The 23,557-nt window shown below is 42.4% G+C and overlaps 1 long non-coding RNA gene and 1 pseudogene across 2 annotated transcripts; both read right to left on the bottom strand.

Moving 5' to 3' along the window:
- Positions 1-748: 748 nt before the first annotated feature.
- LOC129152456 (uncharacterized) lies at positions 749-5,759 on the bottom strand. 2 transcript variants are annotated; one of them, XR_011519145.1, is made up of 7 exons: positions 5,187-5,759; positions 4,503-4,590; positions 4,330-4,413; positions 4,082-4,243; positions 3,486-3,638; positions 2,789-2,879; positions 749-1,647 (listed from the first exon to the last, which is right to left on the bottom strand). It is a non-coding gene; the product is annotated as an uncharacterized lncRNA (long non-coding RNA). The 2 variants fall into 2 exon arrangements; XR_011519144.1 differs by lacking the exons at positions 749-1,647; positions 2,789-2,879; positions 3,486-3,638 and adding an exon at positions 3,709-3,862 and having other exon boundaries at positions 5,187-5,723.
- An 11,132-nt stretch (positions 5,760-16,891) lies between these two features.
- On the bottom strand, positions 16,892-21,896 carry LOC107372646 (gastrula zinc finger protein XlCGF26.1-like; annotated as a pseudogene).
- Positions 21,897-23,557: the final 1,661 nt, after the last annotated feature.

The following is a 23,557-nucleotide window of genomic DNA, read 5'->3' as shown; positions in this document are numbered from 1 at the left end:
ACTGAGTCTCCACGGTTCGCATTTCATGTAGCGTGCGTGCTTATGTCATGTGCATCTGTTGACGCCGACGTGTGCAGGCGGCCAAAGGAAAGTTTTCGGCGGGACGGTCCTCCATTTTATTTTCGGAGCGGTGGAAGAAACGATTTTCCAGACAACCTAGCTTACAGGTAAGGCACATATTGATGGAATTTTAATCTCGAAGACAACGTTTAATAAACTGGCCGCTACACTGTAAAATAAAACATATTGTTTCAACTTAAAAATACGAGTGAAAGGGCTGCATTAAAATTTTGAGTTAAATGAAAAAACAAAATTTGTTGTCTTAACATTACCCTATTTTATCCCAAATTAAACTCTCTTGTTATACCAACATGTTTTTAAGTTAGTTAAATTTATAATCAAGAGTTGATTCAACTTCTTTTAGTTTTTTTTAACTTTAACCACAATTAATAATTTTACGTTGTCAAAACTAGTTTGGGGTTGTTTTTTTAATTGAGAGAACTGACTGGTACAGTCCGTGTAATCCATAAATGTATGTTGACTCAATTTAAAAGTATCAATTCATTTGGAAGAAATGTTTAAGTCAACTTAACTAAATAATTTAAAACATTTGCCATATCGAAAAAAGATGGGGGCACTGTATATTGGAAATTTAAAACATTCATATGATTAATTTATGTACATTTCACACAAAATGATCCATTTAGTGATAAATTTCACCTCCAAAAACAGAAACAATACAAACATGTTCATCAACTCAGCTAGTTTTTTTATTTATTTAGCAGTAATGAAGTTACAGCTCTGCAACATTTACTGAAGCTGTTTTGTTTTGTAATGAATAGTGAAAACGTTTTAGAACAGTCTGCACTCAAAAAAAAAAAACATTAACACAGCAGCTTATCAAGGTCTTATAGTTAGAACATATTTAGTGTCTTAAATGAGACAAGTCATTGCACATTAACTCAAGTGCATAAACTTTTAAAGCATCTGACAAAACCTTGCACAAATAAAAATAAAATAAAATTCAAAATGATACTACAATTCAAAATAGTAGTTCTAAACAAATAGTGCACATTTTAATCTTGTCCTCTATCGTTTGGTCTTATGTTGACCTCTTTATTGCAATACTTTTTATCAACCTATGCATTTGATTGGCTTTGAACTGATATGACTATACTTTCTGATGGAATAAACCTTAACAGATGAAATAACAAAACAAGAATTCCAAACCATGTGCCAAACTTCTATATGACCTTTGGAACAATGTTTAACAGGAAACGTTGAGTGCTTTCAAAAAGCTCAGACATCCATGAGTCATGAGATGAGACATTTCAGGAGAATCTACATGGTTTTTTGTAACAGTCTGTTTCTCAAACCATGCACAAGGGAGGAAAACTGACCTCCGCCGATGTTCATCAGGACCTTTTGAAAAACTTCAAATGTGTACCTGAGTTCCTTTGGATAGTCTATATTAAAGGCAAAAAGCAGACCCATCAGTAGAGCAATGGCATGAGGAATGTCCTCCACATCAGGCAGGACCACTTGTTCCTCAAGAATGACTGATGTGGCAATGATGTCCTCTCCATCTTTCACCAGCAGAACTCACACTTGCATTCCCCGAGTGAGTGTGGCTTCCTCGTCAATGGCCTACACAAGTTATAAAGCAAATTACTCACTATGACCCCTTGCAATATTTGGATAATTCTACAGACAACCTTGTTAAAAGGAGACTAGGCAGTTTTGCTTGTTTTTAGTGCCCCCTGGTGTCTGTCTGTGGTCAAAGCAGAATTGAAACGTATCTCCTCGCTGTGCGTTTGCCCTTTTAAAGGCATACTTTGCAACTTTTTCATATTTCAGGGTTTCCCCCAGCACTTAGCAGGCTTTGTTTGCCCACCCGCCAGGCTAAGCGTCATGCCCCGCCCCCCTCCCCGACCGTGTCCGCTGACACGAACGGCACAACGGAGCTAGAGTCCTCCATCAGCTGATACTGGTGAGAAACAGCAGCGGAACGTGTGCAACGCCCCCATCCCCTCTCTCATTGAGGAGAGCTGCAGAACAGAGGGCGGTAAAGGTTGGTTTATGCTTGACGTGTCCGCACGGCTCCGCGTGGAAAAGTTGCATCATTTTAACAACCAGGCCCCTCCACCGCGTCTCCACACGGCCCAAAATTTCCGCAACGCGCACCTAGGAAAATTTCTAACCACGCGTAAAAACATGGCGGACCGGCAAGAACTAGTATGGCAGAGGTTCGTAAATACAGACATTTGTATGATTCAGCTCTCAGAGATCACCGTGATCAACTTGTTGTTAATAATTCTTGGAGAGAAACAGCTCGCACTGTCGGAAAAGACGAGCACGCTGTTAAAAATGCTGGAATGCCGTGTTGTAAACAGTAATTTCTACTTCTACTATGGTGTAGTGTTGGATGCATGCCGTAGAGCTCTATGCTGCCCCCTACAGTTTGGGAGAATATTGGCTCACCGCAGAGACAAGCCGCACGAACCATAAACGCTGCGAGTTGTGAAGTGTGTTCCATCCGCGAGCCGCATCACCGCGCGGAAAGTGAATGCGTCAAGCATAAACCAAGCTTAAGGGTCTGTGTGACATTTCATCACCCCAGCAAAGGTTCATTTTAGCACATCCTGGCTCCAGAAAGTGATTTAATAATGTGAAAAAGTTGCATAGTATGGCTTTAAAACCCTTCTTTATATAACTACATCTAATATCACATCACTACTTTCACTTATAAAGAAATTGTTCACAGATCATTTTTGATACAAATGCTCACCTGAACAGTCTTGAATGCATTTGAAGGATCATCCTTGAGAAAATACGGAAGGCACCGGAAGAACAAATGACCTCTTCCTCAGTATAGAGGACTGAGAAAAAACAAAGACAAAACAACTAATTATAAAGAGAATAACAAATTATTGATATCCTGATTCTTTTATTCTGTTTTCTATATTCAATTGATTAGTTGGACATTTTCACTTCAAATTCTTCTTCCAAACCTGTACTGCAATAGAAGTCTGCTACAGAATTTGTGTTGACTGACAGTTTTTCTGTTTTTGTTTTATTGGGAGGGGGGATTTGGCAGCCTTTAGCCATTTTGTTTTATTCTAAATACTATAGCTTTTGGAATAGAATTGTTCTGATAAGTTTTTCCAGCTCTGACCTATCACTATAGGAAAGCTACTGGGGTTGTGGTAATTTTGTGTAGAAACATGCTTTTTTTTTTTTTTGCTAAATTTACACAGGCAGATTGTTTCAAAGATAATTTCAATTTGATGGATTTCCTAAAAGGCATGACTGAATTCTATTCACCCAAAGACAATAACCCAACAAAATGTTAACATAATTTTCTTCTTCTCTGTATTAGAAAATAGAAAATACTGTTAAATACTGAAAACTGGTAAAACTGTAAATAATCTCCAAAGGAAATGTTACTAATACTAACAAAAATATGTGAACATTTATTTGCTTACGTCATCAAGACATTTAAGCTGCCTGCTTAGTCCAGCTGATTTCCCACTCTTGGCCTTGAACAACTCCAGGAACCTTGGCAAATGCTGATCCAGTCCACTGAAGAAAGACTTCTTCAGGTCAACAGATGTCAGCCGAGCAAACTCTGCTTCAATCTGTAATTGAAGGTGACAACAACAAAATTTGCAACTTTACACAACTTTTTAAAAAAGACAAAAAGTTGACAAATGTGTGAAAGAGTGTGCCTGCTGTTCTTTGAACAGGGCTGGCCACCCTTCTTTGACTTCAGCCGCAAGAGGTTGATTTTCAACTATTTCTTTTCTTCGTAGGGGGAATGTGATGTTCATCATTTCACCAACTTGCTACATTACAAGGTTGTCTGTGGACAATATTGCTAAAATTTTACAAGGTTCAGCTTACAAAAACATGTTTTTGTGATGAGCTCTCAGTACTGTCTTGTATCATTAAGTACCATCCAATGGCTCAGAGATGAATAAATGTTGACACCATTCATGGAAGTAGTTGAGCTCCATTTACTACTTTTAGGGTGACAAACATTTGGAGAAAGAACAAAAATAGCCAAAATACAATAACTCACCTCAATGTACAAGAAACACCTTTGGAGAAATCACCAGTCGGCCTTGGACAGCGTAGGATGACAGTGGAAGGTAGTGGTTTAGTTCACTGGGTTCAGTGGCCATCAGTTGATCTGGATCTTTCTTGCAGAATTCGTAACAACGAAGGTGCTCCAAATACCAGGCTGAGAAACATTCAAGAACAAAAAAATAAATCTTGTTGCAAACTTGCAACACATGTACAATTTTAATTTTACAACAAACATTTTACCTTAAAGCTTATTAGTCCATTAGTGTTTTCATTGAGTCCATGATCTCTCAGATGGACATGCAAGGATTGTTTGGATCTGAAATACTGTGAGCAGTAATTGTAAATGAAGGGCAAAGGGCAAGTTCTGCCATAATGTCTGTGATTGCTTTGATAAGGTTCAATGATGCACTTACGATTTCCACAGAAAAAAGTACCAAGTTTACAGGTCCACTTCATACGGTGTAAAAGGCCTTTTCATCATGGGCACCTTCAAAATAGAATCTGAAATAGGTAAAACTCCGGTAAATAATTCATGATTAATGAGGTCAACATTTCACAGAACTAACTTGCAAGTATCACCTAATATTTTGATTAATTATTTCTGTTTCATTATTTAAATGAATACTGACTATATAAAACAATGTATTCGGTTTTAAAGTGTGAAGTAAATGCATGGCGTCTACTCTCTGAGGGTCACGTGACGTACGGAGTTTAGCGAGGAGAACGGCTGAGATGCTGCGAGATTCCGCTGCTGTTTCGCGCCACAGATGCGCCCATGTGGACCCGGCTTTGAGCATTTAGCTTAATTTTATGAGTATACATTTTCAGAAAAAAGGTTAATTAACTTGTTACCGAGTAAACATTTCCCAAAACAATTTCCCCGCCAACCCTGCTATGCTAACCAACAAACAGCGAGTTACCTACTTCTAACATTCAAATATAAGATATACTAAGTTGCATTCAACATTAAACTTAGAATTACACGATTTACTTTCAGGTTCAGACCTTTTATTTATTCATTTCACTATGACTAATCAAGCTAATGCTATTTAACAACTAACAAATTCAAATTCAACATAAACCCAAAGAAAACTTACCAAAGTGGTGGGCCTCTGTTGAACTGGTTCAGTGTCACCTTTAGATGGACAAAGTAGTTGGTTTTAACCCTAAATGGAGTCATTAGTCCTTCTGGACAGAACATTGCCCGCGTGAAAGACTGCTTGACTGAGCTGAGAGCTCCGTTGACTTCTTCTTCCGTTATCATAGGCACATGCGAAACAAACTTTGCGCCACTTACCGCCACCCAGTGGACATATATTTTAATGCTCAAAAGTCAAGTAGACTTGGATAATTTATTTGACTGGACATAAAATTATTGTTTAACATTTTTAGTGTTGTTGAGATGTGTTTAACTAATTATTCTAATTTATAACAACAACAATACAAAAGCCTTGTTATATTAACATGAAATCAAACGTTGGGACAACAAAAAGGCGTAAATGCAATTTACAGTGTAGAACTGGTACATATGTCTTCATTATCGCAAGGCTTTTAGTTTGGGAGGAACTAATTTGCCGTTGCTGACTAAAGACAATGCAAAATATGGATTTATGCACAACTCTCAATTTTAAAATGCAGTATATAAATGCCATGGAAGCTGTCTTTAACTGAAGCTGTTTAGCAAGAAACCCAGGGAATACTTTATGTGTCACGAACAGAACTCAGAAGACCCGTAATGACGCCAAACACAGTAAAAGTATATAAAATAAATCTTTTATTTTTTGTGGAGTTACCAGAGGAGGGCGAGGCAGGAGACAGAGTCGGAGGGCAGGCGTGAGTCAAAACCAGATCGGCACAAGCAGGTACAGGGAGCAGGCTGGAGACGTGGTAGAAGACAGGCGAGGGTCGTGATGGCAGGCAGAGTTCAAGGCAGGGGTCAGGAGAAAAACAAGGTCCGGAGGCAGAGATCAAGCAGGGTGGATGGCTGGAGAAATTACTGGCACGAAGTTTTCAATAATCTGGCAGAGACTGGATAGCTGGATGATTCTTTTATAGCAGGGGAAGCAGGTGTGTGAGATGAGCTGAGGAGTCAGGAGCAGGTGAAGTGGATGAAGCTGATGACAGGAACAGGTGAGAAGAATGGAGTTGATTGTGGTTGCCAGGGGAAACAGGGCTTGTCAGGAGCTTGGTGAAGGGACCAGGTGAGCTGAATGAAGGTTAAATGAGGAGGCAGAGGAGGGTGAAGGATGGGAGTCATGACATTATGTTGCATGCCAGCAGTAATAGAAAATGTGCTTTGCAGTGATGGGACGAGCTAATTTAACATAGCTGTTTTTCCCCGAAATACTAGGTTTCTTTTTGAATTGCAGTTCTGCTGACTCCCGCTTTTACACACATTAGCAATCATGGCGAATGCGTTTATTCCCAGAATTTTTCATAAAGCTAATCCAAAAAACATTGAAGAAAAGCTTGAAGACCCAGGCGGTGTGCACTCTAGTGGCGAGCATGTTTACAAATCAGCCAACCCAGGAGTGCCACTTCATTTTCCGCCTTGATGGCGACATTTTCCCTTCGGACTTCGTAAGCTAGGAAGAGTTGCAAAGCAATTCCCCGCAATGGACAACAGAGGGCGTTGCGCTTTCTTGAGGTATCCTGCCACCATTATGATTGATCGCTGCAGTTCTTCTCCATCCTCAGTCTCGATCAATGTTATTTGAAAAAACGAGTTGACATTACATCCTTGTCTGTTAGTGCAGCCAGCCACGCAGCAAGTAGTTACCATTTTACTGTGAAATCAACTAAATAAAAGTGATAATAGGCTACAGACGGGCTTGTTTTGACAAGCTTCACCGGATTTTCGACGTGTGTAAACGGTCTTTTTCAATTCAATTCAATTCAATTCAAAGATACTTTATTATTTTGCCGTCCATCATGGCGAATGGGGCGGTCCCATGAGTGGCGTGACGTCACATGCAAAGGGTCAATACCAACGCAGACGGAGAAGTATAAATCCGGCTCAAAGACGAGAAGAGATACAATGTATTTGATTGTTTATTAATGTGAATTGTCCTGAATAAAGAATTGAATTGAATTGAATGATTGTTTGTGTGTAAAAGTCGGTGTTGCTGTGTTTGTTGCTCGTGTTCGTGACCTACAAAAGGAAAGGAGGGATGAGGTCAGAGACGAGTGCTTGCAGAGCTTTGCCACAAACGGATGGAGCGTTCTGGTTTCCTCACTTCTAAAGGTTGGTTTAAGCTTGACGCGTCCGCGAGGTCCGCACGGCTCCGCGCGGAAAAGTTGCGTCATTTTGCGTCATTTTAACAACCACGCCCCTCCACCGCGTCTCCGCACGGCCCAAGATTTCCGCAACGCGCACCTCGGAAAATTTCTAACCACGCGGACGGTCGGACGCGGAAAAACATGGCGGACCGGCATGGCAGAGGTTCGTAAATACAGACATTTGTATGATTCAGCTCTCAGAGATCACCGTGATCAACATGTTGTAAATAGTTCTTGGAGAGAAATAGCTCGCACTGTCAGAAAAGACGAGAACGCTGTTAAAAAGGCTGAAATACCATGTTGTAAACAGTGATTTCTACTTCTACTATGGTGTAGTGTTGGATGCATGCTGTAGAGCTCCATGCTGCCCCCTACAGTTTGGGAGAATATTGGCTCACCGCAGAGACGAGCCGCACAAACCATAAACGCTGCGAGTTGTGAAGCGCGTTCCAGCCGCGAGCCGCATCACCGCGCGGAAAGTGAATGCGTCAAGCATAAACCAAGCTTAACAGAGAAGCATCAGGCTAGCAGGAGCCGCTCACATCTGCGTTCATCAAGCAGAACTTCTAGAGTTAGCAGGTGATGCTCCTGAAGCTCGCTGCCTCTGCCTCCCAGATGTCACCTCACTCACGGTCAGTCGTGTGTTGACAGAACCTGCAGGAACGTCGTTCTCTAGATTCATAAACATCTCTGGGTCCATGATCTAAATGATGAATGACCCACTCTTGTATCGCGTCTTTCAGAGTCAGAGGACTCCAAAGCGCTTTACCATGTAGCCACAGCTGGCCTGGGGCGCACGGACAGAGGCGAGGCTGCCGAACACAGGCACCTCCGCTCCCTCCGACCACCAGCAGCAGGCAAGGTGGGTTAAGTGTCTTGCCCAAGGACACAACAGCAGCATTCTCTGGTCAGAGCCGGGATTGAACCTGCAGGTGTGCGATGGTCCGGTCCAGAGATGACCTGGGTACACGGCTGTACGCGTTTGGCAGATGCACATTTCCGTATTTAAATTAACTTCAGAAATCAATGACTCTGGGAGAGTCTTGCGTTAGCTGGTTTACGGTTCGTTTGTTCTTTGGCCATTCTTGTCGGCATGACAGAACAGCTTGGCATGAGGGTCAAGGCGGCCGTCCCTGACTCCTCAGGTGTTGGTGTCTCGTTCAGAACTGGACGTGAAATCTTTGATGGTTAGATTTTACCAAACTCTCTCAGAACACTCCCTCTCTCTCCGGAAGAAAGCTTGGTCATGTGTCAGAAAACATGTGCAGTTGTTATTGTTATCTGAACCCCGTGTTAGCTGAAGGGTGAAGGTCTTTGCTGAACACATCTTGAATCATTATAATTAATTATCATTATAATACCTAAAGCATAATAATCCATTTCATGTAATTAAAATACCTTTATAATGAACCAATTGATGATGTATTAATGATTATTTAAACAGTAATAAAATCATAAGTTTTATTAATTATTATTTTAATTATTATCATCGTGGCTTGAAGTGTCCTTCTTCTGGGAACAGCAGATACTGGTGTTATGAACTTGGCAGACATCGCGGCTCCGTGGGCTTTAATCTGTGGATTCAAAGCACTGTTTGACCCAGCTTGACCCAGCTGGGCAAATGTGACCTTTGGCACACAAATCAGAGAACCTTCATCTTGCTACACCTTTATCTTCTTTTGTTCTACAGGTCATGATGACACTCTTACTAGAATTGTAATTGATGCCAAAATCCACCCCGTACTTTGAGCAAATATCTAGCAGTTCCTGTAATCCCACACTACTAGGACTCAGGACGACAAGATCGTCAGCATACATAAGATGGTTGACCAGGGTTGATCCAATCATACAACCAGTTCTGCAGTTATTTAACTGCTGTTAAATCCATGTACAAGTTGAAAAGCACAGGAGAGAGTACACCGCCTTGCTTTACTCCATTAGTAGCACCAAAAGGAGCAGAAAATCTACTTCCCCATCTCACCTGCACATCCTGATTAGCATACCAGTAGACTAGGATTCTCAGAATGTACTTAGGAACCCCTCGTTGTAGCATTTTAACAAACAGTTTCAGATGATTTACACGGTCAAAGGCTTTAGACGCATCAATAAAGGATAATAACACAGACAAGTTGTCTCTTTGAAACTTCCTAATGATTTCTTTTAAAGCAAATATGCCCAAATCTGTGCTAAGCTTAGACTTGAAACCAAACTGATTATCTTTAGAGTAGATAAAATCCTTTTGTCACGATCTGCCCCTGCCCAACCTGACTGTGTTCCTCTCCTGCCGTGATTGCCCTTATTGTTCTCACCTGTCCCTCGTTTACCTGCCCATGTTTCCCTAATTAGCCCTCTGTATTTAAACCACCTGTTTTGCCCCTGTCCTTTGTCAGTTCATTGTTGTTGTCTGCTGGTGTTTCTGTTCCTCCCATCCTGCCATTAAATCATTTTTACTTTATCCGAAGCCTGCATTTTTACCTCCTGCTCTGCTCAACCACAAATGGTCCATCATCTCCACCTCCTACACCGTGACAGAATGAACTGACCACAACCTGGACCTGTGGTGAGTTTTTTGCATCTCCCTGGAGGATTATTTTTTTTTACTTTTTCTCCTTTAGCGGAGGGAGATTCTGGACTCAGTGTGTTTGGCGCATCCTACCTGTTCTCCGGGGTGGTCGAACCATTGAGGGGGTTCGGCGCATCCTACTCGTTCCCGGGGTGGTCGAATTCCTTCTCCTCTCCTGCTTTCTGCCCCCGCCCCGTTTGTGTCACATGGAAGCCGCGGATCCTGGAGCTACAAGGGAGTTACACCCCCTACGCACGCCATCGTTCTCCGGGGTGGTAGGGCTGGTCTCCCCGCTCTTCTCCTGCTTCCCTGCACCCAAGCCTCTGCCTGAGACCCAGCTACTCGTGCTGTGTACCTGCTCTGACCGGTTGTCGAGCACCTGCCGCCGAGCTGGGTTCCCTCGCATCGCTCCTGCCGTTCGTCCACTTCCTGGTCCACGCTGTGGGGCTTATGCCTGCAGGTCTCGTGCTGCTGCAGCCTCTGCTGGGTCCCACGCCTGCTCCTGCAGTTCTCTGCCTGGGTCCCACGCCTGCTCCTGCAGCCCCTGCCGGGTCCCACGCCTGCTCCTGCAGTTCTCTGCCTGGGTCCCACGCCTGCTCCTGCAGTTCTCTGCCTGGGTCCCACGCCTGCTCCTGCAGTTCTCTGCCTGGGTCCCACGCCTGCTCCTGCAGTTCTCTGCCTGGGTCCCACGCCTGCTCCTGCAGTTCTCTGCCTGGGTCCCACGCCTGCTCCTGCAGTTCTCTGCCTGGATCCCACGCCTGCTCCAGTCAAGTCATGTTCCAGTCCAAGTCATGTTCCAGTCCAAGTCATGTTCCAGTCCAAGTCATGTTCCGTTCGAGTCCCGTCAAGTCCCTGTTCCAGTCACGTTCCTGTCATGTCCAGTCTTCAAGTCCCCGTCTCCTGTTGTATAGCCTTGTGGGCGTCTGGTATCCGCCCTTAAGGGGGGGGTACTGTCACGATCTGCCCCTGCCCAACCTGACTGTGTTCCTCTCCTGCTGTGATTGCCCTTATTGTTCTCACCTGTCCCTCGTTTACCTGCCCATGTTTCCCTAAGTAGCTCTCTGTATTTAAACCACCTGTTTTGCCCCTGTCCTTTGTCAGTTCATTGTTGTTGTCTGCTGGTGTTTCTGTTCCTCCCATCCTGCCATTAAATCATTTTTAATTTATCCGAAGCCTGCATTTTTACCTCCTGCTCTGCTCAACCACAAATGGTCCATCATCTCTACCTCCTACACCGTGACACCTTTAGCCTACTTAGTAGCACTTTTTCCATAACCTTGGATACAATGCTTGCCAATGCAACGGGCCTATAGTTGTCCATGCTACCTGCTCTACTTGCTTTGTCTTTTATGACAGATACCAGAATAATAGACATAAGTGCATCAGGCAGAACGCCATGTATCAAACAACTAGTAAAACAGATGGCCAGTGGAGGTACTAACCTAAAGTTAGCACATTTCAGATGTTCCGTGTATATTCCATCCAGACCACAAGATTTACTGTCTGGAAGCTCAATCACTGTTTGACACACCTCACAAGCTGTAACACTAATGGACTCTGTGCTGTTTATCACTGTTACATTCATTTGTTCACTACATTTGCTGTTAAATAGAGCATCATAATGGTGTTTCCAATGCTCAACAATGTTGTCTGGTCCAGACATACCTTATACACAGCGAGGCAAAACAGTTTTGTTTTTATTAAGAACTCGTATCTCTTTCCAAAAATCCAAGACATTTTTTGATAGTAGTTTCCCAGCCAAGTAATCAGACCTCATTACTTGATCGTTCTTCTTAATGAACCTAATAGCATACTTATATCTAGCATGTGTAAGCTTTTGGTTTTCATATAGCAGGCCTTGTCTGGGTCTACCTGCTTGAGCCCGTTCCCTTGTTGCTACTTGGGCCTGCTCATGGAATCCAGCGACATACATGTTCCACCCGGGCAACTCAATATTAGAGCTGCCGACCACTTTATGAAGTGGCTTACCGCTCTCAATAAGAGCTCCAATTATTCGATCATAAAATGTGCAGATGTCCACTTTATATTTCATATTTGCACTATTTGGATCAGTACACCTAATGGCCTCATTGGGTAAAACAACGGTTCTCAATAATTCTTCCGTCTTTATAGAGTATGACCTCAACTCACTTTATGTAACATTAGACCAGTTCAAATTGCTTTGACACCCTCCATCATTACCTACAAACACCTCGGGCAGACGCTCAACTTTGACTGAGAATGAAAGTGGGACATGATCACTGACGGCCAGGTTATGCTGAATATTCATTGAACTCAGAGACCCATGAGCATCTGATGAGCTAAAACAATGATCTAGCCATGAAGTGGAATGCCAGGCTTCACTAATATATGTATAACTGTCATGTGGCAGCATGAGCTTACTTGACATAATGTATTTGCCTTATCGTGCTTTATTATTTGTTCTTTATTATTTTACTTATTTGGTCTTTGTTTTGTTGTTTTCTTTTGTTTGGTTATCCTATTCGGATAAACAGGAGGGATCTTGTGATGGAAATTTTATGTTTTATTATTTCTTGATCATTAATACTATTAACTAGGGGTTGCATGACTTAATTTTTTTTTAAAGTCGACAGTCAAGTAATGAAAATCGAGTCGACTTCGACTAGTCGTTGATGACGTCATACACCTGAAGCGGCGAGGGGGGGGGGGGGGTGTAGGTTCGCTGGAGTTTTTGACAATTAAAATTGCGCCCACATTTTCTAAGTTAACACATTTCTTTTAACAACGGTAATTTCTGCTTCCTACTTCAGTCCTCTCCCCCTGCGCAGCAGCAGCAAACTGATGCGCCTGCAGCCTCTCGGAGTTCCTGCTGCTCTAAACATTAAAATAATTATTTCATTTTCTGTTCCTCACTTCTGATTACCTTCAATGGTGTTTGTTTGTTGCAACCACCAGGTACAAAAACTAACTTGTTTTTATTTGACTATTTTTCTGTCCTGTCTGTTTATTATCTTCCTGCATCTCCTCTCAATCCTAAAGAAAAACTGCTACCTGGGTTCATATATATTCACCTCATGAGTTACCTTTGAACTGCAGTTCTAAAAGATCTACCGACCGCACAAACAGCGGAGTGCCGCTGCTCGCCGGCCGACTACAACGGAACCGTTTTTGCTGCGGAGTTCGTGCCGTAGCGGAGATAGTGGAATCTTGGGGGTGCGTCACCGGAGAACAGAACAGGTGAAGAGCCTCGCTCCGCATTAGCGAAACGCATCAGGCACAAATAACAGACAGAAAGCATTAAAGGAAATGAGCCAACATGAACGATCGATCGCGTGTTTAATTTGTTTTTGAGGTGGTGACACCTGATTTGGCGGTGCTCAGGACGCAGATGTCTGGAGCGCGTCAACGATCAGAGCTTTGCATGCGCAAACTGGTTAAGATTAGGATGGGGGTGAGGGGAAGGTAAAATTGCAAGAGGGAAAAGGTCACAGTTTGGTTAAATGTCCGTTTTACTGCCGGTGTCAGTACCGACGCTCTGGCACAGCGCGTCGCCTCCGCCTCCCGACGCAGGGGCTCATCACCTGCTGGAGGACTGCATCTTGTCACTCATTATCACGTGACAGCGACTAGTCGATGACAGGCAAAAAAAATCACTACAGAGCCGTGAAGTCGACTAGTTCATACAACCCCTACTATTGACTAATTGTCCTGAAAGCATTCTCTCACACACACACTCTCTCACTCATACACACTGCCTCTCTCTCTTATCTTCTTGTATAAATAAAACTCAGGATAGAAACTCTTGGCAGAAGCCTCGTGCTCTGCCCTGATTGCAATCTGGTGACTGTCTGCTTATTGTCTACTCTCTCTCTCTCTCTCTCTCTCTCTCTCTTTCTCTCTCTCTCTCTCTAGCTGCAGGTAATGGGTTTATTGATAAATATATTGATAAAATCCCTAACACTCTACCGCACGCGACTGGCAGTTTCAAGTTGATGTAGGTAGACAGCTCAATTTCCCAGAAAACATAACAGCTGTCTCTCTGCCCAGATATGGTGATAACATCTGAGTCCACCAAGCAAGCGGTCCTAGAACTGACAGTCCCTTGGGAAGACCGTATCGAAGAGGCCCATGAGTGAAAGAGGGCCAAGTATGCAGAGCTGAGCTCGGAGTGCCGGAACAACGGCTGAAAAATTCGTTGTGAGCCTGTCGAGGTTGGGTGCCAAGGCTTTGCTGGCCACTCACTGCTGCGAACCCTCTAACTCACATATGTCAGACACAAGGCCCGTGGAGCATTTTTATGTGGTCCGCGAGATAAATATCAAAAATATATTAAAACTGGCCCGCTGGCCGATTTTACTGCAAAGACTTCAACTCCCATGATGCTTTGCGGCGTTAGTGCGGAGCCGAAGCACCCCCTCCTTTGTGTTTTTCCAGAGTCTGCTGCTGGTGTCTGCAGCTCCGCTGTCTCGGACAAACTACACTCCTCTCACTCAGCGCCGAGTTCACTCAGCTGTTTTCTGACGTTGAAGCCCAGAAACGGAGATTCTAGCCGCTCAGTAATGTGTTCACGACTGAAAGAGAAAGTTTTCCAACTAACGTCCAGACAGAGCTGATATAACTCCAGCGAACAGCGACACGCTCAAACCAGCACGGCTCTGTGGTTGTGTTTCCTCCCCGACACACAACAACGTGGTCAAGCTGCTCAGACATGTTCATCAGCACAAACCTATGTGAGCACCTGTTGTCATCTAATGTTGTCATTATTATGATGAAGATGAACAAAACAACAGGAGTCTCCTCCTCAGCTCAGATCAACCCCATGATGCAGGTATCTGGCTGGAACAGGTGAGAATCACAGTAACAAACTGAGCTTTAAATATGTTGGTTTTATGCTCTTTTTCTGCTCCAAAACATGAAAGTTAACAGGTGAGATGTTGCATTTTCATTTAAGATAAAATGATATTTTTATTTTGTTGTTGGCCCGTGAGAAAAGATTTAACCTACAGTAAACAGGAAGTGGAAAGGCTGCAGATAGATGAATAGAATAGAAAATCCCTTTATTGTTCCTCAGTGGGGAAAGCTAGACGTCACAGCAGCGATGACACGTATTACAGGAGAAAAAAAGGAGAATAAAAAATAAGAAAAATGAATAAACAAGAAAACATAAATCCTGAATAGATTTTAAAAATGCTGATTATACCACAAGTAATGAATACCACTGATGCATTTTATTTGTAACTGACTTGCTCGTGTGTAATTTGGTTATTCCACATTCAGTGTTAATGCAGAAATGTTTGTTTCCAAATTTAAAGGTTCAAAATTGCATATATGTTGATAAAGAAAATGTGCAAATTTGCCGTCACTTTTTCAAAAAATATTAAGTTTGGCCCTCAACTCCGTCCCAGAGTTTCATTTCGGCCCCGTGTGAGTTTGAGTTTGACGCCCCTGCTCTAACTCCTTGGAGTAAGAGGACTACAACTGAAGAAAGCCACCAAAACCATCCCCGAGGCCGCAGAGAGGGCCTCACGGTGGCTGTATATCCGCAGGGGGGATCCGTGGAGCAATAGGCCACTTGGACACAAGCTGGGGACTGATCACCCCCAGCTGGGTCGCCCGGGTGAGGGTGTGCGCAGATTAAAGACCCGAAACACCCTATGACCCTGGGTTCTTCACTGATGACGTGTCCAAGTAGCACTGGAAGGTATATTCAAATTCTCGTAGATGATGTAAAGTTGGTTCCAGACGTCGGAGGTGTGGCAAGTCTAAAAGAGGAGGAGCAGCTAAGTTGGTTGGGAGAAGACAGTGAGTATAGATGGACAGATTACTGAGTGGGTTTTCCAAGTGGCTAGGGAGGAATAGAATCAAGGGTCCAGGAATCGATGGTTCTAATACACTGGGGAGTAGGCTGAGAAACTAATAGAGGACCAGGAATTATTTTCTTACGGTTGACGGTGGAGGGCAGAGCAGGTGACGCACGACAGAAACTAAGCTGCTGAAGAGGACTGAGAGCAGGATGGCAGTGATGATACGAGGAGACTTGGGAGCCAACGGAGGGTATTTCCAGGAGGGCGAAGTTCAGAAGAACGAGCCTTAATCACAGGAATCAGGGAAACCGGAGCCAGGTCACTAAGGAAACAGAACAATGAATTAGAGAATTAAATCTGAAGACTGTTAGATCAAGACCTCAGGGGCTGGAGGTTACCACAAGGTGCAACACTCTTGCGGTGTGCGTTTGGCTTCCAGTTGCTTTTATCCATAGCAGCTGATGAGTAATGACGTGCATCTGAGTCGAGCGTGACCACGGTGCCCTCCAGAGGCCAACCTATAGACTCAAGGGAAAAAGAGACGAAGGTGAGAATGAGCAGAACTGGACCCAAGACCCTGACAGGGAGGTGCACTTTAACTCAGGAGGGAAGAAAATAATCTGCTCGTTTTGTTTATATAATTGTTTAAAACCCAGATCATAGTTGTAATTAAAATTTGATTAATTGAGCAACCCTAGTTTGAACTGGACAGATAAGGGTGTGGCTACAGAAAAATATAATCAGAGAGTCGTCTCTTCAGACTCTCAGGGACACACGGGCAGTTCGCTTCGGCTTAGAGGTCTCCAGTTATGCCTGTGGGGAACATTACTCATGCACTACTTTTTATATTTAATAGCTAAAACTGCTTTAATCTTAATTTTGTCTGGTTTACTTCTCATGAAACAAATTTAGCAGAATCACAGATTAAATCTCAAAAACACTCACATTTTATTATCTTTGATAAGACAGAAGCTTAGGATTCGTCACTTTCTGAAGTCCCGACTATTCACCCTGCCAACAAGTTCTCTGGACATAACGTACAAAAAGACAGTTTTTTTTCTTTTTTGTTGTAGATCTTTTTAACCAAACTTGGTGACTCAAATCTTTAAAACTACATATTTTATCATCTTGGTTAGGATTGAAGCTTAGGATGGAATCTGTGAAAAAATGAGACTTGACTAGACAAGACAGCTTTATTTATATAGCACATTTGCCAAACAAAGGCAACTCAGTATGCTTTACAGCAATAAAGGACAAAACAAAAATGAACAATAGAATTAGATATAAAACACTGAAGACTAAAACTAGAAAACACACACAGTCCTGTCAGTCGAGAGCACAAACAACCAACCCCCATCCCTGCAGCAGAGATCTGACGAAGTACATGTTTGAAAAGTGCAGAGTTTTGACCCTAATAGCCATACATTGGTAAAGTCTTACTCGAACACAAAAACACTGCTTGCTTGCAATCATTTAGATTTGTACTGGCCCCAATTACCAGGGAAAGTAAACACCGTAACTTTAAATTTGTCCACAGAGCTCACAAACAGAAGGTTTCTATCCAGTGTGGACTCTCATGTGCTTGAATAACATTTTCTTTTGTCCATATCTTTCTCCACAGACCTCACAAGCAAATTGTTTATCTCCTGTGTGGACTCTCATGTGATCGTTTAAAGTCGACTTTTCGGTAAATCGATTTCCACAGAGCTCGCAAGCAAACTGTTTTTCTTCTGTGTGGATTCTCATGTGAGTGTTTAAACCTGACTTTTGGGTAAATCTTTTTCCACAGAGCCCACAGGCAAAAGGCTTCTGTCCTATGTGGATTCTCATGTGATTGTTTAAAGTTGACTTTTGGGTAAATCTTTTTCCACAGAGCTCACAGGCAAAAGGTTTCTGCCCTGTGTGGATTCTCATGTGATCGTTTAATGTTGACTTGTGAGCAAATCTTTGTCCACAGAGTTCACAGGCAAAAGGTTTACGTCCTGTGTGGACTATCACGTGCTTGTTTAAAGTTGGCTTACAGGTAAATCTTTGTCCAGAGTTCACAGGCAAAAGGCTTCTGTCCTGTGTGGATTCTCATGTGATTGCTTAAAGTTGACTTTTGGGTAAATCTTTGTCCACAGAGCTCACAGGCAAAAGGTTTCTGTCCTGTGTGGATTCTCATGTGAGTGTTTAAACTTGTCTTTTGGGTAAATCGATTTCCACAGAGCTTGCAAGCAAACTGTTTTTCTTCTGTGTGGATTCTCATGTGAGTGTTTAAACTTGTCTTTTGGGTAAATCGATTTCCACAGAGCTTGCAAGCAAACTGTTTTTCTTCTGTGTGGATTCTCATGTGACTGTTTAAACCTGACTTTTGGGTAAATCTTTTTCTACAGAGCTCACAGGCAAAAGGTTTCTGTCCTGTGTGGACTCTCTGGTGTCTGTTAAAATTTGGTTTTCCCCTTAATATTTTTCCACAGTCACCACAACTAAATGATTTTAGTTCTTTCTGGGCTTCCCAATACGAGTCTACAGGTTGCTCAAGTCCAACAGATTTTTTATTAACCAAAGAGCTAGAAGACCTTATTGCTGAATGACTGGTTACTCTCACGTGTTTCTGGAGAGACTGCTTGTCATGAAATTGTTCACCGCACTCAAGACAGCTAAAAGATATGTTGACTGTCTGAACATCTGACTCAGAAGACCTTTTCTCATTCCAGTCATGGTCTTCGTCTCCAGTTTCAGACCCAGAGTCTGACATCCCAGAGTCTAGATTCATATCATCATCTCCACTAACTTCAGTCTCTGAAGAATCAGATGTTTGTTCATGAGGGTTCAGATCTGGGTTCCTGCTAGTTCCTGCTCCTCCACCAGTTTCTGCTGACATCTGGTCAGCTGAGCTGCTGGTTGGAACATCTCTGTCTTCTATTTGCTGCTGATGAAGCTGTGAGACCAGAGGTTTCTCTTCATCATCCTCACTCTTTATAGAAACAGCAGTAACAGGAAACCCGACAGCTTCAGTCTCCTCCTTCAAACAGAGATGCTCTCCCTCCAGACTGGTCCAGAGCTCCTCCTGTTCCTCCTTTATGTGGAGGTGTTCTGGGTCCTGCTGGTCCACACCAGCACTCTGTTCTTCAGGAGCTTCTTCTTTAACCTGCACCAGCTGTTGAACACCTGTAGGAAACAGAAACACATAACGTGAATTACCGACTGCTGTAACTTTAAATTCACACACATGAGAGTTGTGTTATTGCAGGGGTCTCCAACATGTTGGTCGTGAGCTACCGGTAGCTCTTGAAAGTCGCTGGCCTGGAAGCAGCCAGTGAGCTGCCCAGCCTGACTTGTAATTAACAAGGGACGGATTTCTAATTTGATGGCAAGCCTTCCCCGGTTCTCGTAATATCTCATGTAAAATTAGAATTTTGTGGAAGTAAAATAAAATCTGATTATTGCACAAATCTTTCGGCAAAAGTGTTCTACTGGAAATATGTGGAATGGATTAATTGCTCAGGTTGCAGTGCGGATCCCCGTTTCTGATATCAGCGGCTGCAGCTGCAGGAGCTTCTAAAGACGAGGTGACATCGGTCACACAGACCTGGTGCAGTTCCACCCTCATCCACTAGGGGCTGATGTCAGAAGCGAGCAAATCCTCATTGACTCCCATGTTAAAAATACCAATTTCACAGTAGAAATAAACATGTTTACGGCCTGGTACCAGAACATGTTTTTGGTTTAAATGATCTAGTTTACACTCATGACAACTCTGAGGGGGTGAGTGTTTTTCTCACTCTTCTGTTTAAGTGTATTAAAAAATTCTGAATAATTAATGAGCATCAGACCCACGTGACCACAGAGCTAGCTCCGGGGAAAGGCCTCAGTCTGAGCCTCGGTCTCGCCTGAAAACTGTTCCGCCATTTTCAGTCTCTCATCTTAGACCATTAGTTGTAGCGTTTGTGTGTTCTATTTTGGATATTTTTTGTGCAATTGTTGGACAAAATGACTTGCTGTGGCGTTAATTGCACCAATAGAGGGTCCAAGGAGTCTCCACTTCATTTTTTTCGGTAAGTAAAATTATATTTATGTATTTTAGGTCACTGCCGAGCTGAGCTTAGATTTTAACATGTACTGTTTAACCATGAAATTTAAATTTAATAGGTGCATTTAACATAACGCTGCATTTTTGAAAATGGGTTGAAATATGATATGTTGGTGGAGCTGGGTTCCGACTATCAGTATGGTCCCCTCAGCAGCAGCCCGGCGTATCTCTGACTCAGAAGCTCCGGTGTTGTGCACAGGTAACTCCGGTTGTAGCTAGGTAGCTACCTCCTTTAGCTTAGCTCCCACCTCCACGTTAGCTTTGGGTTAGCTTGTAGCTACATCGCTTCAGTTCGGCAGGTGTCGTCATTTGATCCCAGCCTTACAGCCCCACCCTCAGCTCCACCTCTTTTCCCTTTTATGGAATTGTCTGAGCTTGACGGAACCTGTGACACGGTCAAAATGGCGTTGTCTCTACTAGACTCGGTGGCTGACATGTCAGCAGATTTCTCCTCACAACGTGGTGAAAAGAGAGCTGAGTCGGAAGGCGAAGCTCTTGATTGGTTGATCTATGTTCCCACCCTCATCTATGTTCACGAGCTTGGGTAGTGTCTGAAAGAACCAGATCGTGGAAACAATGTCCAAAATTCTGTTCATTTCAAGATCCTGGTTCTGGTCTATAGGGCCTTACATGGACAAGCACCATCTTACATTGGTGATCTTCTTAGTCCCTACACCTCCAGCAGGTCCCTGAGGTCCAGTGATCAAAGCCTACTGGTTGTGCAGCACCAGGCTAAAGACCAAAGGTGACAGATCATGTGCTGCTGTGGCCCCCAGACTCTGGACCTCTCTCCCCCTGAGCCTGAGATCAGTGGACTCAGTGGTCTCCATCAAAAAGCAGCTGAAGACTCACTTGTTCAAGCTGGCTTTTGTATGACCTTCTTCACCACTCTCTCTCTTTATTCTGCTCTCCCCACCTATTCCACCTTCCTCAGAATCCACTGATTTCCCTCTTTCCTGTTCACTCTCTCTCTTTCTTAACATTTTTTTAATCACTATTGCCTATTTTGGCTCATTTTAAATATATTTTTAAACATTTTCTAAATCCTTTTTTATATTTTTACATTTTTTGTGAAGCACCTCGTGATTTTTATCTTGAGAGGCGCTATAGAAATGATATTTTCTTCTTCTTCTTCATAAGGACCTGAAACCCAGCTCTTCTCATTGTGGACGTCAAACTAGCAACCAGGGTGATTTCAACCAGTCACAAACTAGATCCATCTTTCCTAGAGAAAAACTTAATGACACACTAACCCAGGTGTTTTAATTGTTTTGCATGTTTCATTATTTTTTATTTTATTTCGATTTCAGGTTTTTAATTCTATTCAGTTTCATCTGAGCTCTTCTACCATTTGTTTGATCATTTTAGTAAACAAAGATAAAATTCAATCACTGCCTCCTCGTCTTGAAGTCCTGCTGTGTTAAAATTAAAGTTGTTCAATAGTTCAAAAGCTCTGGAGCTTCTCTCCTCTGCGAAGAAAGAACCAGAGAGGTTCGGACCGAGCTGCTGCAGCAGACTAAAACACAACACGGACATGTTTTAATGATAACACCTCATGGGAGAGGCACTGTAATGTCCCACCATGCAGTCATAATATATTCATTCATCCACCAGTACCTGTGTCCATGCTGTCCAGGTCCAGGTGGTGAAGAACACACGATGAATCAGTCCCAGCTGATGGATGATCCTGAAGTGGTAGCAGGTTTTCTTTAGCCGTGTTTAGCTAACAGCTGCAATAGAAACAAAGCAGGAGATTAAAGATCCAACGCTTTGGTTCTGGCCAAAGGAACAGCAGCAGATCCAGAGGGCAGGAAGTCTAGAGAAAAGCTTTTCTCACCCACAACCTGATTCTGGAGCTCCGGTTGTCACGAAGACCGCAGAATATCTTCTCTGGTTCTGGAAAGAACTCCACCAAGTTGTTGAGGAGGAGAAGAAAGTTTCCACAGCCTGGTGAGAAGATTTCTGCAGCAGCAGCAGTTAGTCGCTTTAGCTGATCAACTCTCCCAGAGACTGAAGTGAAGACATTTTTACTGCAGAGCCTCAAATATTCTCCTCACACACCAGAACAACAAGCTAGCTCTGTTAGCAGCTTCCGGTTTCTGCTTCTTCTGGTGGTCAATGACCAGCGTAAAGGTGCACTACCGCCACCTGCTGGAGGAGAATAAAACACACCTGTGTGTTCAGAATATAGAACAAAGATAAAACAGCACAGAATAGGTATACACATAAAATACATATAGAATAAATTTAACACAGTACAGATAAAGACCTAGTAGAGCACAGATGCAAGGATAGGTTAATGGAAGGCATCATGAAAAAGTTAAGTTTTTAATTACTTTAATTAATTAGTTTAATTAGTTTTCAGGCCCGTGGAGAAAGTAAAACTACAAGATGCAGAAAAAAAGTATAAACCTCCAGCCTTCATATTGTCAGCAATAAACGCAGCAAAACTTAACTTTCGTGACCAAAAATATCCATAAAAATTATTCAGTAAATCAGGAGAGCGGGAACAAATCTTATTTCTGATTTAAAATGTTTTTTTTTATTTCAATTCAAACTATTTAGACTTTTGTGTTTTCATCACATTTAGCTTGTATTTTATTTAATTCTGGAATGAGAACAGGGGTTCTGAGTCAGATTTTAGGACTGGCAACAAATCCTTTAGTCATAGGACACTTTTAAACATTCACATGAGAGTCCACACAGGACAGAACCCTTTCACCTGTGAACTCTGTAGATGAAGATTTAGCTGAAAGAAAACTTTAAATAATCATCTAAGCATCCACTTGGGCTGAACGATCTATTGCAGGGGTCTCCAACGTTCTTTGGCCCGTGAGCTACTTATACTCAATGAAAGTACAGCAGAGTTACTGCCATATGATTTATTTACATTGATACTTATGTGTGAATGTGCTTATGTTAAACATGCTATACTTACTATATTAACATGCTTTGTATTCACAAGTTGATTTCTCTGTATTTCAGTACATCAGTATATATTTTTTTCAAGTATAAGTAAACTAGTGATATTCTGAAAACTAAATAGAACAAAACATATTTAGTTTTTTTTAACTAATTGGATACTTTCAGATAACGAATAACAAATCTACTTCATGTGAATTATTTGGTAATTTTTTCTAGAAGGTTTGTATAATAACTTTTTGAGCACACAGGAACAGCTAACCTGTAAAGCTGATGATATTTTAACTAAAATACAAGCTAAATGTGATGAAAACACTAAAATCTAAGTAGTTTTAATTGAAGTAAAAAAGTAAAATCAGAAATAAGGTTTGTTCCTGCTCTCCATATTTATTAAATAGTTTTTATGGGGTATTTTTTTGGTCATGAAAGTTAAGTTTTTCTGCGTTTATTGCTGACAATATTAATGTTGGAGGTTTATCGTTTTTTTTTCTGCATCTTGTAGGTTTTTTTCTCAGCAGGTCTGAAGGCTGTGCGTTACACAGAGCAGAGACACAGAGAGCAAGAGACCAGAACCAAAAAGAAATGATCACGTCACACCAGTCATAAAATATTTACATTGGCTTCCAGTAATTTACAGGATTGATTTCAAAGACCTTTTACTTACTTTTAAATCATTAAATTGCCAACGAGCTCTGTATATAGCAGAGATGTTTGAAACGTAGCGCCCTTCAAAATCACTTAGGTCAGCAGATAAATCCCAACTGGTACAACCCAGAGCCCGCACCAAGCACGGAGAGGCTGCCTTTAGCTGCTATGCGGTCCGTCTCTGGAACTGTCTTCCAA

This window comes from Nothobranchius furzeri, chromosome 2, assembly GCF_043380555.1.
Source record: "Nothobranchius furzeri strain GRZ-AD chromosome 2, NfurGRZ-RIMD1, whole genome shotgun sequence".
Lineage (NCBI taxonomy): Eukaryota > Metazoa > Chordata > Actinopteri > Cyprinodontiformes > Nothobranchiidae > Nothobranchius > Nothobranchius furzeri.
Note: the sequence above shows the minus strand (reverse complement) of the source record. Positions and strands in the feature narration are given on the sequence as shown.